Source organism: Vanacampus margaritifer, chromosome 5 (assembly GCF_051991255.1).
Source record: "Vanacampus margaritifer isolate UIUO_Vmar chromosome 5, RoL_Vmar_1.0, whole genome shotgun sequence".
Classification (NCBI taxonomy): Eukaryota; Metazoa; Chordata; class Actinopteri; order Syngnathiformes; family Syngnathidae; genus Vanacampus; species Vanacampus margaritifer.
Window position 1 is genome coordinate 9,564,626 of NC_135436.1, and position 11,918 is coordinate 9,576,543.

The following is an 11,918-nucleotide window of genomic DNA, read 5'->3' on the forward strand; positions in this document are numbered from 1 at the left end:
CTGACCCTAAAAGTCCTCCGCTGCAGGATCTTAATTTACATCTGCTTAAGTTGGTTGTTTTTCTAATCTACAGGATTCAAATTTACATTACAAACTCTTGCCTCAAAGGCTTTTGTTTTTATGGCTCCTGGCTAGCTCAGCTGGAGATCTTTTTATAGTTCTGGTGTTGGCCAAATTGTCACAGTTTGGTTGTTTTTTAATCTACAGGACACAAGGTGTCTGTTTTTCCTCTTTGAAGCAGCAATTTGGAAGCGGCTGCAGTTTTCACATTCAGGTCTGAAATGATCAAAATTGATCTTTATCAGATGGGGGAATGATTGGTCTGTCTGAGTTTGTTGAAAAGGAAGTCTGATGTGAGAATGATTGGAAGTCTGATGTGAGAATGAAGTTTGGTGTGAGGAATTTACAGGCAGCGAATGGGGAGGATTTGACTTGGAGGAAACGTAAGTTCTACAAAGATGACAAAAGACGACCCTTATAGCAGAAATACGGTACGTATGTTCCATCTCAGAAACGATTGAAAAGTATAATTTCTAGAGCCCATGGAATATGCCATTTAGGTGTGGAAGGAACATTGACACACCTCGGTGACATTTTTTCATGAGACAAGTTGTTAAAAAGGAACTGCAGTGTTTATTTAAGATATGAGTATAAATCTCTTCTCAGACTGTTCATGGCCCGGCCGGACATGAATGGTTCTGAGTTAAGATGATGTTGTTTTTAAATGATTTACACTGCTATAATAAGAAACCAGCGTTAAAAATACAGAAATTTGATGTACGACAAAGAGCACATTTATGCTAAAATCTACAACAGTAAATATCATGGTAAAATATTTGATTAATCATTATCTACCATCATAAGGGTTTCCTAGGAAGATTGGATCAGACAAACCCACTTGAAAAAACAAAACTTCATAAGATATAGAAAAGGCATTGAGATTAAAACATATTTGATTTAGTATATTATCTCTGATCTCAAGGACATTAAAGAAAAATAGAAATATTAAACAATTGGCCTCATAAAGTTTCAATGGCAACAAGACTTTCATTATTATGCCATTGAATGTACAAATGTCATTACACGGATTCTGTTTGAATGCCACAACAAAAATAACTTTTTCCGTGTCCAACAGCATGTTTCAGGACCTACAGAACTTAAACAATTAACATTTGCTAAAAAAAAACAGGTGCTCTTTTCAAAGTAAAGAATGAAGACTATGTATGTTATAAGTGACTAAATGATAATGATTATGCTTTCAGATATGGTGAAAAAATGGTCGATCTGGTTTGCTGATCATAATGGTGGGGGCCACATCCACCACGTGAGCCACGAGGTCCCAGGCTCATCAAATCACATCAATTGAAACCGACTGAGGGGGTTGACTAAGCTGCTGATCTGCGTCCACACCAATTGGAGCCATCTAACGGATCCCACCACACCCGGTTCCAGTGTCTACCTGACAAGCTGCCCAAGGACACGGAAAAAGTCGCTGAAAGAAGATTCATTGGAGTGCCTTTTCCCTGGGCACGGATTGACACAGTTGGAAAAGCTGATCAAGTGTCAATCTGCTGTTTGAAAGGGGGAAATCACTCAAATCCCCTTTTCATCAATTCACAAGGATTGAGTCACACTGGGAATGAAGTCCCGTGACCTTTCCTGCGATCTCTGGCAGTGAGCCAGGGTTCGGAAAAAGGCTGACAAACGCCTCTTTTTTAAAAAATATTGACCAACTGTCGAACGCACTTTTCATTCAACAAAGACCTTCATCAGGAGATGGCTTCGAGGGACGGACACATCTGCTATTGCGTCGTGACACTTAACCACATCACATAGTGTTATGCCTCACATTTATTATGCCCCTTCCACTGAATTTTTTAATGAATCAAACTGAATTCTGACTGCTAAGTCCCTCTATCTTTCTCTCTCTCTCTCTCACCTGCTATTCTTATTTTCTGAACTCCACACATAAACATTGCTTCATTTTTGCGACGATCAAGATTCGCGCTGGACTTTCTCTCTAGACTATTGTGGGATTAAATGTCCGGTTTTTGAACTTATAGAAGTTCAATGGTAGGACTGAAGACATTTAATATTTTCAATTTGATGTTTTACTGTTTTTGAATTTACTTATAGGCATATCAATGTGATATAAGCATGAGTGTTTAAAAGAATACAGTGGGATGGTGATTTTGTGAACTTTATTTGATCTTTGTACCCTCAAATGCTGTTGGAGGGGCAATGTGCATGATGTTGTCAGAGTCTCTTGTCATTTAGGGACTGAAGGTCTGGGGTCAGATTTTGATTACTTCTGTTCCCCCAATCAAGAAGGGGAACTGTATAAAGATGTCTGTTTACCATCAACCTTACACCTTTGTTCAATCTAGGAGATGACATGTCTGACCTTTGTTCGATCATGAGCCAGGAGGAGGAACCTTTTATCTTTTTTGTATAAATGAGTCGATGTTCATACAATTGTGACACACTTGGAATCATCACGTTGCATTCTGATGTGATGTTCTGACTGTGTCTTTAGAGGCCTCTAAATAAATTCTTGCAGGAAAACTTCTTCATCAGATCCTGAATACAATTATTTTGGACACGCAAAGATTACACTTAATATAGTAATTTAATATTCCTTCACCAGTCAGTTTATTTTTAATACTTGCTGATACTGCCCTGAACAACCAGAAACCTTTTGTTGTCAGTTGAGCTGTTTTTCGTGAATCCCAAAATGATTTATACAAGTCCGTGGAGCCTTTTCTTCCTGCTTGCTTGTTCATTTACTGTGCTTTGTTATCTGTGGCCAGATAATGGTGTATGTTGTCCCTGGTGGTGTAGTGGCCAGGATTAGGCTTTTTCACTGCCGCGGTCTGCGTTAGATTCCCGGTCAGGGAATTCAGAAGTAGTGATAGAGGTTAATTATTTGTCCTCTTTTGCGTGTTCCAAAAAACTGAAGATAGACTTCTTGTGAGAAAAACTCCTTGCAAGGATGATTTATTACAGATAATCTCTGGTCACACAACACTGAACATCACGTAAAAGGTGGAATTCCAGGGTGCGCGTGTGCCCCCTCTTTTGTGGAATACGGCTTTTAAAGAATCCAAATCAGTAAGAGAACACCTATTCCTCCTCCCATCATGAATAAGTAAAACAGATTGGTTCTCACACAATATGTTACATAATATTATTTTCATACACAGTCCGCAGCTGTGTTCATCTTTTTAGACAAAATATACTCTCAGGGTACTTTCCGTACTTTTTTCCCAAAACAATATCTCACAAACAAATTGAACTGGATTTAGAGTGGCCGTGAGTGATGGTGCTCTCAGGGTATGTGTGTGGCAAAATCTGTTCTCACGAACAGAATGTTTGTGCGCAAAACACTGAGAAGGAATTTTTAGACAAAAACAAGGTTAAGGTCAAATTATACTGAGTTCAACACTATTTCATCTACTCTACACATCTATTAAACATTTCAACATGGTTAATATATGAAATAAAGAATTAAAAATGTTAATAATGTATAACAGTAGTTGGGATTTTTTTAACAATCAGTTTGTTTTTAATGCATGCTGATACTGTCCTGAACAACCAGAAACATGTTGTCAGTTGAACTTTTCACGGCTGCCAAAAAGATTGAGACCTATCGTGAACTTTTTTCTTCCACTGCTTGCTTGTTGATATACTGTGCTATGTTACTTGTGTCCAGAATTCAGTATATGTTGTCCCTGGTGGTCTAGTGGCTAGGATTCGGTACTCTCACTGCCGCGGCCTGGGTTCGATTCCCGGTCAGGGGATTCAGAAGTCGAAAGGGTTATTTCCCCAGTCAGTTTATTTTTAATGCTTGCTGATACTGCCCTGAACAACCAGAAACCTTTATGTTGTCAGTTGAGCTGTTTTGTGGCTCCCAAATAGATTGAGAAAAGTCCGTGGAGCCTTTTCTTCCTGCTGGCTTGTTCATTTACTGTGCTATGTAAGCTGTGTCCAGAAGTTGGTGTTTGTCCTCCCTGGTGGTCTAGTGGCTAGGATTCGGCAATTTCATTGCCGTGGCCTGGGTTCGATTCCCTGTCAGAGAATTCAGCAGTGGTTGGGCTTCTTTCACCAGTCAATTTATTCTTAATGCTTGCCAAAACTGTCCTGCTCAACCAGAAACCTGTATGCTGTCAGTTGAGCTGTTTCGTGGCACCCAAAAAGATTTATACAAGTCCGTGGAGCCTTTTCTTCCTGCTTGCTTGTTCATTTACTGTGCTATGTTATCTGTGGCCAGATATGTGTGTATGTTGTGCCTGGTGGCCTAGTGACTAGGATTCGGCACTCTCACTGCCGCGGCCTGGCTTGGATTCCCGGTCAGGGAATTCAGGAGCAGTAAGGGTTATTTCACCAGTCAGTTTATTTTTAATGCTTGCTGATACTGCCCTGAACAACCAGAAACCTTTATTTTGTCAGTTGAGCTGTTTCGTGGTTCCCAAATAGATTGAGACAAGTCCGTGGACCCTTTTCTTCCTGCTGGCTTGTTCATTTACTGTGCTATGTAAGCTGTGTTCAGAAGTTGGTATTTGTTCTCCATGGTGGTGTAGTGACTAGGATTTGGCACTTTCACTGCTGCGGCCCGTGTTCGATTCCCGGTCAGGGAATTCAGCAGTGGTTGGGGTTCTTTCACCAGGCAGTTCGTTTTTAATGCTCGCTAAAACTGTCCTGATCAACCAGAAACCTGTATGTTGTCAGTTGAGCTGTTTCGTGGCACCCAAAAAGATTTATACAAGTCCGTGGAGCCTTTTCTTCATGCTTGCTTGTTCATTTACTGTGCTATGTTATCTGTGGCCAGATAATGGTGTATGTTTTCCCTGGTGGTCTAGTGGCGAGGATTCAGCACTCTCACTGCCGTGCCCTGGGTTTGTTTCCTGGTCAGGGAATTCAGAAGTAGTTAGGATTTTTTCATTAGTCAGTTTGTTTTTAAGTCTTGCTAAAACTGTCCTGATCAACCAGAAACCTGTATGTTGTCAGTTGAGCTTTTCACGACTGCCAAAAAGATTGAGACCTATCGTGAAGTTTTTTCCTCCACTGCTTGCTTGTTGATATACTGTGCTATGTTACTTGTGTCCAGAACTCAGTATATGTTGTCCCTGGATGGTCTAGTGGCTAGATTTCCGCACTCTCACTGCCACTACCTGGGTTCGATTCCTGGTCAGGGAATTCAGAAGTAGAAAGGGTTATTTCACCTGTCAGTTAGACTCTCATGCTTGCTGATATTGTTCCGAACAACAAGAAACCTGTATATTGTCAGTTCAGCTGTTTCTTGTCTACCAGAAAGATTAAGACAACTCCGTGGGGTTGCTTCTTCCTGCTTACCTGTTCATATACTGTGCTGTGTTTCTTGTGTCCAGAAGTCAGTGTTTCTTGTCCCTGGTTGTCTAGTGGCTAAGATTTGGCACTCTCACTGCTGCCCCCTGCGTTCGGTTCCTGGTCAGGGAATTCTGAAGTAGTTATGATTATTTCACCAGTCAGTTTGACTTTAATGCTTGCTGATATTGTCCTGAACAACAAGAAACCTGTATGTTGTCAGTTCAGCTGTTTCTTGGCTACCAGAAAGATTAAGACAAGTCCGTGGGGTCGTTTCTTCCTGCTTGCCTGTTCATATTCTTTGCTATGTAAGCTGTGTCCAGAAGTTGGTGTTCGTTCTACCTGGTGGGCTAGTGGCTAGGATTTGGCACTCTCACTGCAGTGGCCTGGGTTCGATTCCCGGTCAGGGAATTCAGAAGTTGTTAGGATTTTTTCATTAGTCAGTTTGTTTTTAATGCTTGCTTAAACTGTCCTGAACAACCAGAAACCTGTATGTTGTCAATTGAGCTTTTCACGGCTGGCAAAAAGATTGAGAGAAGGCCGTAAACTATTTTCTTCCACTGCTTGCGTGTTGATATACTGTGCTATGTTACTTGTGTCCAGAACTCAGCATTTGTTGTCCCTGGTGGTCTAGTGGCCAGGATTCGGCACTCTCACTGCCGTTGCCTGGGTTTGTTTCCCGTTATCGGAATTCAAAAGTAGTTAGGATTTTTTCATTAGTCAGTTTATTTTTAAAGCTTGCTAAAACTGTCCTGATCAGCCAGAAACCTGTATGTTGTCAGTTGAGCTGTTTCGTGGCACCAAAAAACATTTAGACAAGTCCATGGAGCCCTTCTTCCTGCTTACCTGTTCATTTACTGTGCTTTGTTATCTGTGGCCAGATATTGGTGTATGTTGTCCCTGGTGGTCCAGTGGCCAGGATTAGGCTTTTTCACTACCGCGGTCCGCGTTAGATTCCCGGTCAGGGAATTCAGAAGTAGTTAGGAATTTTTCACCAGTCAGTTTGTTTTTAATGCTTGCTGATACTGTCCTGAACAACCAGAAACCTGTATGTTGTCAGTTGAGCTTTTTACGGCTGCCAAAATGACTGAGACCTATAATGAACTTTTTTCTTCCACTGCTTGCTTGTTGATATACTGTGCTATGTTACTTGTGTCCAGAAGTCAGTGTTTGTTGTCCCTGGTGGTCTAGTGGCTAGGATTTGACACTCTGACTGCCGCGGACTGGGTTTGATTCCCGGTCAGGGAATTCAGTGGTAGTAAGGGTTATTTCACCAGTCAGTTCATTTTTAATGCTTGCTGATACTGTCCTGAACAACCAGAAACCTGTATGTTGTCAGTTCAGCTGTTTCGTGGCACCCAAAAAAAATTATACAAGTCCGTGGAGCCTTTTCTTCATGCTTGCTTGTTCATTTACTGTGCTATGTTATCTGTGGCCAGATAATGGTGTATGTTTTCCCTGGTGGTCTAGTGGCCAGGATTCAGCACTCTCACTGCCGTGCCCTGGGTTTGTTTCCTGGTCAGGGAATTCAGAAGTAGTTAGGATTTTTTTAACAGTCAGTTTGTTTTTAAGTCTTGCTAAAACTGTCCTGATCAACCAGAAACCTGTATGTTGTCGGTTGAGCTTTTCACGACTGCCAAAAAGATTGAGACCTATCGTGAAGTTTTTTCTTCCACTGCTTGCTTGTTGATATACTGTGCTATGTTACTTGTGTCCAGAACTCAGTATATGTTGTCCCTGGATGGTCTAGTGGCTAGGATTCCGCACTCTCACTGCCACTGCCTGGGTTCGATTCCTGGTTAGGGAATTCAGAAGTAGAAAGGGTTATTTCACCAGTCACTTAGACTCTCATGCTTGCTGATATTGTTCCGAACAACAAGAAACCTGTATATTGTCAGTTCAGCTGTTTCTTGTCTACCAGAAAGATTAAGACACCTCCGTGGGGTTTCTTCTTCCTGCTTACCTGTTCATATACTGTGCTGTGTTACTTGTGTCCAGAAGTCAGTGTTTCTTGTCCCTGGTTGTCTAGTGGCTAAGATTTGGCACTCTCACTGCTGCCCCCTGCGTTCGGTTCCTGGTCAGGGAATTCTGAAGTCGTTATGATTATTTCACCAGTCAGTTTGACTTTAATGCTTGCTGATATTGTCCTGAACAACAAGAAACCTGTATGTTGTCAGTTCAGCTGTTTCTTGGCTACCAGAAAGATTAAGACAAGTCCGTGGGGTCGTTTCTTCCTGCTTGCCTGTTCATATTCTTTGCTATGTAAGCTGTGTCCAGAAGTTGGTGTTTGTTCTCCCTGGTGGGCTAGTGGCTAGGATTTGGCACTCTCACTGCAGTGTCCTGGGTTCGATTCCCGGTCAGGGAATTCAGAAGTTTTAGGATTTTTTCATTAGTCAGTTTGTTTTTAATGCTTGCTTAAACTGTCCTGAACAACCAGAAACCTGTATGTTGTCAGTTGAGCTTTTCACGGCTGGCAAAAAGATTGAGAGAAGGCCGTAAACTATTTTCTTCCACTGCTTGCGTGTTGATATACTGTGCTATGTTACTTGTGTCCAGAACTCAGCATTTGTTGTCCCTGGTGGTCTAGTGGCCAGGATTCGGCACTCTCACTGCCGTTGCCTGGGTTCGTTTCCCGTTATCGGAATTCAAAAGTAGTTAGGATTTTTTCATTAGTCAGTTTGTTTTTAAAGCTTGCTAAAACTGTCCTGATCAGCCATAAACCTGTATGTTGTCAGTTGAGCTGTTTCGTGGCACCAAAAAACATTTAGACAAGTCCATGGAGCCCTTCTTCCTGCTTACCTGTTCATTTACTGTGCTTTGTTATCTGTGGCCAGATATTGGTGTATGTTGTCCCTGGTGGTCCAGTGGCCAGGATTAGGCTTTTTCACTACCGCGGTCCGCGTTAGATTGTGGGGTCGTTTCTTCCTGCTTGCCTGTTCATATTCTTTGCTATGTAAGCTGTGTCCAGAAGTTGGTGTTTGTTCTCCCTGGTGGGCTAGTGGCTAGGATTTGGTACTCTCACTGCAGTGTCCTGGGTTCGATTCCCGGTCAGGGAATTCAGAAGTAGTTAGGAATTGTTCACCAGTCAGTTTGTTTTTAATGCTTGCTGATACTGTCCTGAACAACCAGAAACCTGTATGTTGTCAGTTGAGCTTTTTACGGCTGCCAAAATGACTGAGACCTATAATGAACTTTTTTCTTCCACTGCTTGCTTGTTGATATACTGTGCTATGTTACTTGTGTCCAGAAGTAAGTGTTTGTTGTCCCTGGTGGTCTAGTGGCTAGGATTTGGCACTCTCACTGCCGCGGACTGGGTTTGATTCCCGGTCAGGGAATTCAGTGGTAGTAAGGGTTATTTCACCAGTCAGTTCATTTTTAATGCTTGCTGATACTGTCCTGAACAACCAGAAACCTGTAAGTTGTCAGTTGAGCTTTTCACGGCTGCTAAAAAGATGAGACTTCTATCTAAGTGAAAAACTAACCCTGTTACTAAGTTCGCCAGCTCGCCGACTGGCGAACTCTACCCCTAAACCGTGAGTGTGACCCCACCCAGTGTATATACATAAGTGTGTGTGTGTGGTGCATTAAAATTGGGGGCAGGTGAACCGGAGCAGAGGGAAATGATATCCCCCCCTGCTCCGATCCACCCGCCCCTCAGGCATGTCAATGAGCGTATGTGGTGCATTAAAATAAATGAATGGGGGGTGCACACGGACAGGCGACCGCAGCACTGCTCCATACCGCGGCCGCCCAAACCGATGCCCCCCCCCCAGTTGTGTGGTGCATTAAAATTTGGAGGGGAGCTGCAGGGCGGAGACGGTGTCTCCACCCCACCCCACTCCCCCCCAAAGTGTGTTATGTGCCCTAAAATGTATTGTGCAAAACTAGTGCAGTGAGTTAAGAGGAGCGACCAGCTGGGCCCCCCCCCCAACCGGGCGGGGGGGGGGGGGGGTAGGCGCACCCACCCACCAAAACTGGAGAGGAGGAGGAAGGGCGACGAGGGAGAAGGGACAGGGAGGCGGAGGACGGGCGGGGAGAGGTGAAGAGGGAGAGGAAGCAAGGGGGAGGAAGGGGGAGGGGAGAGGGAACCACGGGGCACCCCGGCGGCCCACAGGCCCGACCCGCGTCGCCGGACCCAGAGCGACGGACCGCGCCGGGGCGGCGCCGCCCCGGACACCAGGGAGAGCCCCGCAACACAGCACCCACCACGAGACCCAGGGAACGACCAAGACACAGCCGCCACCCAGCAGCCAACAGAGGGGCAGACCCGCCCACGCCCAGCCAGGGGGGACAGCACCTGTAGAGTTAGTCCCCTGGCATGCAGTGAATCCGAATATTAGCCTTTAGTGCCCATTGGAGGTGAATCTGCTCGATCCTGTTGGCAGCAACTGGGTTCCTGACTATAAAAACACAACCATTAGTAACAAACTGCCAAATGCAGAGACATCAATGTAAGTTATCACGATGTGGTGGCTCTCGCTAACAGGCAGAATTAAATAACCAGAATTAGGTTAAAATATTCTATATACGTAGACCATATTTCTATGAATTTTGATATTTGTTTTTTATTTGAGGCCGATATTTTTTCCATTAAAATGTGATTTATGAGGAGGTTAGACCATTGGTCGATATTCAGAGTTTGTTTATTTTTCCAGTTAACAAGAATTGTTTTTTTAGCGATAGTAAGGGCTACAAGTGTAGATTGAAATTGTTTATGTGGTAGGTCAGTTGTTGTTAGGTCACCTAGCAAACACAAGTTTGGAGATAAAGGTATCCTATAGTCCAAGATAGCGGAAAGTTTTTCTAAGACTTTAGTCCAGAAATACATAACCGGGGTGCATAACCATAAAGCATGAAAATAAGTGTCTGTAGTGTTTTGTAAACACTGGAGACAAATGTCGGAGTCGGAGAGGCCCATTTTCTTCATCATATATTGAGTAATGTATGTTCTATGGATTATTTTGTATTGGATAAATTGTAAATTTGTGTGTTTTGTCATTTTAAATGCATTTTCACAAACTTGAATCCAAAAGTCAGATTCCGGAGCTATAGACAAGTCTGTCTCCCATTTTAAGATGGGTAAAGACATTTTATCCGTATATGAAAGTAACTTATATATTTTTGAAAGTTTTTTTGTTGTTGTCGGAGAAAGCTTGGTAATATCTTTAGCTAAGCCAGGCGGTTGGAGCGTACCCTGAAGTGTTGGAATTTGTTTCTTTATCATATTTTTAACTTGCAGATAATGTAAAAAATTTCCGTTTGTTATTTTGTATTTTTGGAGCAAAGATGTATATGATATAAACATATTATCTGAGAAGAGATGGTGAAGATGTATATCTGTTCTAAATCTACAATGAAGAAAATTTCTAGGTTTTCATACTCCTGTAAACAAAAGTGGAAAAAAATTGTAATCTAATAGAAATAGTTCAAATTAATTTCAATGGCAGTGAATGAACAAAAAAATAGAAAAGAAAAGATAATTAAAAATTTGGGGCTTCGAGTGGTTAAAATTTAAATCGGAATTAATCGCATGTCTTCACTAGTTAACTTACGATTAATCACAAATTTCACATCTGTTCTCAATGTACAATAAAAAAAATTCTAGCTTTTCATACTCTTGTTAACAAAAGAGGGAAAAATGTTAAACTAATAGAAATAGTTCAAATGGACTTTTGACGTTTTTAGCCGTCAATGGCAGTGAGTGAGTTAATAATGTGTTCTAGTTCCATAAATTTGCTGACATTATTTCTCCTGTTGTATTTTTTATGTTCTGTTTCACCCTGCGAAGCATTTTGTGACTTTTTGTCTATGAAAAGTGAAAAACGTACTTACTTACTTACCTACTTACTTACTTACTTACTTACTTACTTACTTACTAGTGTGTACATGTGTGTGTGTGCTGACCATTCCACCTCGCTATGTTAATGTCAGACCTAACTTTAATTCAGAGTCCATTTTCAGTCCATTACACTGGCCTACTGGGAAAGCCAAAGCAAATTACAACTATCTCTACTCCACTGATTTCATCATTAAAATTTAAATTGGCCTTACGGCACCCTGCCTGTCATACATGTGGTCTTATATTACTGACCAGTGTCACCACACAAAAAAAAGTGGCACTTATTGGTACGGTACCTAAATGTGCTGCACCCTTCCTATAAATGAGCAGACAGTGACGAAATTTGTGAACATTGGCAAGAATGTCCACCATAATTAACAAGGGAATGTTGCTGCCTTAGTCTACACTCTTTACTTTCAGCATGGCTAATCTATTGTGGGATGGCACCCTGGCCGCCACTGTGTTTAGTCCACTCTTCTAATCGACACGCGTGTTGGGTAATTTGCACAGCAGGGATTACGTTTGATAATGTAAAAGAGAGAAGGGCTGGTCATTTAGGTGATAAAGCTTCACACTAGGTTTCATCCCACACTGTTTCCCATACAAAATCAATAGTGGAAAGTGAAAGCGCACAGTGTGAGAAAAGTGGACAGGAAAGGAATAGATGTACTAATGTTAGAGCCCTAAGTCCTCCTTGGTGGTAATCACAGCCATAAAAAGGGATAATTGCCCCCCC

General features: G+C 42.2%; 1 non-coding gene across 1 annotated transcript; it reads left to right on the plus strand.

The window, feature by feature from the left end:
• Window positions 1-3,728: 3,728 nt before the first annotated feature.
• On the plus strand, window positions 3,729-3,800 carry trnae-cuc (transfer RNA glutamic acid (anticodon CUC)). Its single transcript has one exon. It is a non-coding gene; the product is annotated as a tRNA-Glu (tRNA).
• The last annotated feature ends 8,118 nt before the right edge of the window (window positions 3,801-11,918 follow it).